At 37.4% G+C, this 7,076-nt stretch overlaps 1 pseudogene; it reads left to right on the top strand.

Annotated features, from left to right (window-relative positions):
• Positions 1 to 1,701: 1,701 nt before the first annotated feature.
• On the top strand, positions 1,702 to 2,631 carry LOC131403944 (olfactory receptor 9G1-like; annotated as a pseudogene).
• Positions 2,632 to 7,076: the final 4,445 nt, after the last annotated feature.

The following is a 7,076-nucleotide window of genomic DNA, read 5'->3' as shown; positions in this document are numbered from 1 at the left end:
TTAGCTACAAAACCACTTCGGTTGATGGGAAGTTAGTGTGAATGGAATTGTCCACGAAGTGTAATACAGATGTACAGTTGCTGGATATATTCCAGTCTACCCATATCAGGAGAACATTTATAGTTGTATGTGCAGAGAATCCTGAAGAGGGTGAGCAGATTTCTTTGTCATTTGTTGGAATACCAAGTCTCATCATCATATTCTAAGACATATATTTTCTTCCTAATTGTTATTATTAAAGAAAAAATCCTTAATAATAAAAAATTCTAAAAGAAATAAAAACGTAGGGCCAGCCTGGTGGCTTAGCGGTTAAGTGTGCGCGCTCCACTACTGGCAGCCCAGGTTCGGATCCCTGCGCACACTGACTCACTGCTTCTCAGGCCATGCTGAGGCCGCGTCCCACATACAGCAACTAGAAGGATGTGCAACTATGACATACAACTATCTACTGGGGCTTTGGGGAAGAAAAAAAAGAGGAGGATTGGCAATAGATGTTAGCTCAGAGCCGGTCTTCCTCAGCAAAAAGAGGAGGATTAGCATGGATGTTAGCTCAGGGCTGATCTCCCTCACAAAAAAAAAAAAAAAAAAGAAGAAATAAAAACGTAATATAATGTGTAAATTTCTAGTACTATATTACTTAGGTAGTATACATGAATTACTTAAATTTAAAATTGGCAATTTAGATTATTCTTATATATTTTTATTGTTATAATATATGTAAAATACGGTAAATCCTGTGTACTTTATAGTGCCATCATAGTACATCATTCTTCTGTACACTTCTTTCCAAAACTTTGTATGTATCCTCTTTTTATTCCTTATAATCTCCTGAGTATTTTCTTATGCCTATAGATATTATCATGAAATATGAATTTATAATGCCTGCAGCGTGTCTCAGTATATGGAAGTACTGAAAAAAAATACTTGATTCTTTAAAAAATATATTAAAAATAGGTGAAGTTCAGTATCTCAGATACAAATAAGTAACACTTTAGCTAAGAAGTCACATATTTAGCAAAAAAGCAAATTGACATTGTAAAGAAGACCATAGTACAAGAAAATAGGAATTATAAGGCCATCCCTCCTTTACTTGAACAATCATTCCTAAGGGAAAAAATAAACAACCAACTTCAGAAATTTGGAATTGAATATTGTTAAAGTCATTGAACAAGGAGACCATTACACTGAGGGGGCTCTTAGACCCTGGTAGCCTATGTAAGCAAACCGATATCTAAGACAGCGTCAATGCACTTGAATCTGAGAAAAAGAAACTTCACACAACCAATCACAAACCGCCAGCTAGGTTTTCCCAAATAAAGTAACCATTTCAGATATAGCGAATCAAATAATTTCCTTGCTTTCCTTTTGTGTCGTCTCTATAAAAATCTGTCCCCTAGCTCCTGTTGGGGGCGAGCTCCTAACCACTTTCAATTTGACACTAGGCCAGATTCAAATCAATGTAAACTCAAGTAAACTGTTAAAAATTTTAATGTGCCTAAGTTTATCTTTAACAATACATAGTCATAAGGTCTAAGTGGTTTGTTGCAAAATGAAAACTGTTTCTAAAATGAGCGCTTACATTGTTGGATCTTAAGATTTCTAGGTTTACCAGAGATGTAAGGTTATTTATTTACCATATTGTCTATTTATTCAGCACAGTGAGTCAAGCTGAACTCTCATTTTCTCTTCTGTTAGGTGAGCTTCTCTATAGGCATGCAGAGGGGCAATCACACAGTGACAGAGTTCATCCTGGTGGGCTTCACAACAGACCCCATGATGCAGCTGATCCTGTTTGTGATATTCCTTGGTGTGTATTCTGTGACTGTGGTAGGAAATACCACCCTTATAATGTTGATCTGTAATGACTCTCAGTTGCACACGCCCATGAATTTTTTCAGTGGGAATCTGTCTTTTCTGGATCTGTGGTATTCCTCTGTCTACACCCCGAAGATCCTAGTCACCTGCATCTCTGAAGACAAAAGCATCTCCTTTGCCAGCTGTGTAGCTCAGTTCTTCTTCTCTGGTGGGCTGGTCTACAGTGAGTGTTACCTGTTGGCTGCCATGGCTTATGACCACTATATGACCATCTCAAAGCCACTGCTTTATTCTCAGGCTATGTCTATAAAGGTATGCACATTTTTGGTAGCAGCCTCATACCTTGGTGGCTTTATTAACTGTTCCATCATCACCAAAAGAACTTTTGCCATGGAATTCTGTAGTGATAATATCATTGATAACTTTTTCTGTGATTTGCTTTCCCTGGCGAAACTGGCTTGCAGTGGGAAAGATGGCTACCAGGTTGTGCTGTATTTCCTCCTGGCCACCAACGTCATTTCTCCCACTGTGCTCATACTTGCCTCCTACCTCTTTATTATTGCCACCATCTCGAGGATCCGCTCCACCTAAGGCCGCCTCAAAGCCTTCTCCACATGCTCCTCCCACTTGATCTCTGTGACTTTGTACTATGGCTCCATTCTCTACATCTATTCTCATCTCCGAACTAGCTATTCTTTTGATAAGGACAAAATAGTTTCTACATTTTACACTGTGGTGTTCCCCATGTTGAATCCCATGATCTATAGCTTGAGGAATAAGGATGTAAAAGAGGATCTGAATAAACTCTTCAAATAAATCAAGATTCTCTCCTTCTAAGGAAATGCAAAGACAATATTTGATCAGGCTACTATGTTTCAAGAAAAGCTGTCATTGTGTTCCATCATGATCAAGAAATCTTAAAATGCAAGTTAAAGAATTTGCACTCTTGATACATGACAATTCACAAGATTTAAGACGAGAAAATTAGAGCAATTTAGGATATAAACTTTAAATATAAAATATAAGTATTTGTATTGAATTTCATATTACTCTACATTAAAAACAAAAACTTAAAACCAAAAACTGTTCTCTGCCTTCAGAAAGTGACAGAACAGCCCACTCCTTTAGCATAAGAATATGTTTGGCTGACTGATATATATTGAACAGCATCTATATAGTTATTTCCAAAAAACAGGAACAAATATTCTGAATTAATTTTTAATATTTTCCTATGGTTATTAACTAGTTGTAATCACCACTTTCCATTCTCTTAACAGAATTTCTTAGGCATTTTTACATGTACTTTTTTCCCCCAGAAACATTAGCACAAAGACCCAGAGGCACCCTTGAAATAATTCCGTACAACTAGGCTCAGTGAGCATGATCTCTCCAATCTATACGTCTCTTATAAAAGTGCCTCAATTAAGGAAAAATTGGTCAAGTCATCGTAGATATGATTTTTATGAATCACTGTGTAACTCCCAGGGCTCCTCTTTTATTTTATATGTATGAACCAACAAGAGATTCTATGTCCAAATTGTGACGATAGAAACAGAATTATTAGAGTAAAAATAATAGCTTTAGTGAGGCAAAACACCTTGAGAAATAAAAGTCTATGAGTAAGTATTACTCAAAAGAGAAAAAATTATATAGAAAATATATACAGGTAGTAATAAAGCAAAAGGGAAGATATGATAAGTTGCTTTCATTTTGATTTTTAAAAGTGAGGCAATGTTGATATACTTTATGTTGATAAAACATGACTTGTTTCTATCAGTGTAAGCAGGAACTAAAAAAAAAAGCAACAAAGTGAAAATTAAGCAAGTAGTTCCCCCAAAATGTAGGAGCTCCATGCAGAGCAGGAAAGATTGATCCACAATGACAATGATACACATTAACCTGAAGAGTAAAGCCAAGGTATATAATCAGTACTAGCTGTAACACACAGTAACCCAATAGAGACAGGGCCCAACAGTGTAAGTCCAAGACGCTGGATTTAGACAATGTTCTAAAATGGAAAGCTATTTATGCCAGCTCAGATTCTTATTTTGTAAGAGATTTCCCACTAATAATAAAATTCATATGAAATATATTCTTTTTAAGCAATATTAACAGATCTAATTTGTTTATTACAGTGGCAGAAATTCAGTTATTTAATGTTGCTTGCATGAAACTAGAAAATATATCATTCCAGAGGGGAACATCGGTTACAAAAATTAAAATTGGTGTAATAAACCTATTCTTAAAACATCCTAGTATCATAAATCCTGATATTTAACTACAACAAAGATTCTCAAACTACTGGTTAAGAACTCTTATCTTAAGCCTTTTAGGAGAATCAGCCAAGTCCTATTCTACAAATAATTGTCAATATATACTCAGATACTATAACTTTCACTGGCCTAAGTGGATGGTTACATTATTCTGTGTATGGAAAAGTCATCTTAACTCCAGAATCAAGTCTAAATAACATTACCAAGACCCTCATAAGAAGATAAAGTACAGCTAATAATCAACTTAGGAAGACAGAAACATGAATAAGAGTCTAATAAAAATGTAATTAAACAAGTGGTATTGATATTTTAGAAAATGATTTAGAATAAGTGCAAGTTTGACAGTAACTTTTTTACTCACTGTTGAGAATGTTTCATCTGCAATTTATAGTAGTGAAACATCCAAAAGAATCTTCCATATTAATTTGAAATTACAGTATAAATCCCTAAGGGGATTTTATTACTCAAATCACAAATGATGTTTGAAGTCTTACAAAAAAGCAGTTTCTAAGTGGCAGCTTTTAGATATGTGAGTTTTAAAGAACAATTTTTAAAAGTACAAATGGTTTATGGGAGTCCCTCCATGCAGAAAATCGCTTGAACTTACATGTTTTAATAAAAAGAAAGCACTCTGGTGAGAAGAAGACCGTGTTGCTGAGCCCCTGCTGTATGCTGTGGCCACTTGATATGAGGGCCCATTGAACACGAACTGTCGTGTGTGGGGAGGGAGGCTGACTAACATTCACAGACTATGTCACCTCACCCACCTGACTAGTGAGAGCCTCCCAATATATGCATGTTTGGATATAATTGTGTACATATGTGTGAACATAAAGGGTTTAGGACATCTTCTAAAGAAAGTCTATGACTTTGAAGGTTCAATAAAATATGACAGTCTCTCAGCCTCCTCCACAAACCCAGTGACATCAAAATGCATTGTTTATCCCTCAAAGCCTACAAGTGCTTAGTGCTAATGTGAGCCTGTGCAACTATACAGTTTTTGAGGCTAGACATTTGTGTTTACTCCAAACTGATTCCGTCCATTTTTTTTCCCAAGACAAAAGTGACTATTCCTGCATCCTTTCTCCAACTTGTCTACCTGTAAAACTCGTTCACTCATGACCTCCACCTTGCAGATCCTCAATTCCTTTGCTCTCAGAGAAAGAGACGAGTTAAAGGTGATCAATTGGGATCCTCACCCTTGCATCTTTCAAGTCTTTGATGAAAACACTAATCTCTACACTTCCCCCAGGGATGTGATATTGCATTTTGTTTACTATCTTAGCAGAGGATGTCTAAGGGGAGCAATTTCAGGGACTTCTACTTGAGCCTTCCAACAGTAATAATGCTCATTCCAAGGGTCAAGGAGGAGGAACTAGAATGAGGATTCTGTTTTATTCTGTATGTCTATGGCCTATGTGATTCCTGGATCTGGGTAAATAACGATCAGCTATATATCTGGTCCCATTGCCTATACCAAGAGATGCACTCAGGCCAAAATTATCTTTCACATTGTTTCCATGAGATCCACTGGTGAGTGTGTACCTCTGGCGTTTTTCCATGTCTGGAGATTAGTGTCACTTCAGAGCCAGTATCTAATAACCCTCAGAAGACTTGAGTACTTCTCCTTTCCCCATGTAGGATTACCCTCATAAATGGCTACAAGCCATCCACAAGAGGGCTTGGAGGAAGATACACAGTGTACACATTGGCCTAGTTTCAGGATTCTTCCTTAAAGGGACCATGCCTCCCCATCAGTCTATGGCTTCAGTGGCTGTAAACTAACTTAGGTCAGAGAATTATGTAAGAGGCTGTATTTCCCTACTAGAACATCTTGAGCTAGTTTTGTCCAAGTAAAAATGTTTTTTGTTTATAAGAAAAATAGCACGCTGGTTGGTTTCCCATCTACTTCATCATTAGGAACCACCTAATCCAAGAGATGTTGCCACAAATGTCTGGACAACAAAATACTTGGTTAGCGTCTAGAGTTTGTGGTGTATATGGGTAATTGTTTGCATCTCATCTCTGACATATGCAGTGCAATCGGCTTTTTGGCTGCCTGTTTGTTTTTACACAGGTTTAAATTTCAGCAGAAGCCAACTCACCACATGCTATTTATAAGCTCTATTTGCTCACGCCTCTGTGCCACAGAAAGCTGATCTCTCAATGTCTTCCCTTCACCCCTCCTTCATTCCATGATGCCATTGGTGATCAGTTAAGTTGGATGTCACTACATACCATAGATTTCCAGGGTCCCATTTCCCACTTCAATGGGTTTATAAATCTAATCTTTAAATATGTGAATAATCCAATACCATTTGAATGTTTATCTTCCGAGACTACTTCTAGGATGAGTATCAATTATGAACCTGACAGGTAGCAGATTGCTAGTTAAACTGGTTAATTTGGGAAGGGATTAATAAAGGGATTATTACAAAGGAGTGTGTGTGGTGTGGAGAATTCCCAAGGAAAAGGGTAATAATCCTAGGACCACTAACTTCTGAGAGCTGTTCTTCCTCTATCCCTGAAGGTGCAAGAAGAGAGAGACATGGTGAGCGCTGGAGCGAGAGCTTTGAAGGAGGGTCACCTGGAAGGAGCTGTGGTCTAGGCCCAGGGATGCAGCCAGCTGTAGCATGTCTGCAAGCAAGGAGCCTGGGGAACATTACTCTGACCTCACTCTCTTCCCTGCCAGTGACAACCACTGGCTAAATCCATTAAGTAGATAGAGATCAAAGAAGCCCACGGATGGAGTTAACACAGCTGAGCATCCTGGAGCAAAGGGGAGGTTCAAAATGTGGAGAATGAATTTGGAAGGACAAAAGAAAAGTTTCAACATATAACAAAAATATCAGTATCACTGAACATATGTGCTTTAATGTGTGATGTATGCATGTGAATATATATAGTATATGTAATATATGTGCACACATATGTTCAGTTTAGCTTCTACGTAATTCAAGAGAGAATGAGGATGAAAATTCAGACTTA

The sequence above is a fragment of the Diceros bicornis genome, unplaced genomic scaffold (genome assembly GCF_020826845.1).
Source record: "Diceros bicornis minor isolate mBicDic1 unplaced genomic scaffold, mDicBic1.mat.cur scaffold_97_ctg1, whole genome shotgun sequence".
NCBI lineage: Eukaryota > Metazoa > Chordata > Mammalia > Perissodactyla > Rhinocerotidae > Diceros > Diceros bicornis.
The sequence above is the reverse complement of the archived record's forward strand: the minus strand, read 5'-3'. Positions and strand labels throughout refer to the sequence as shown.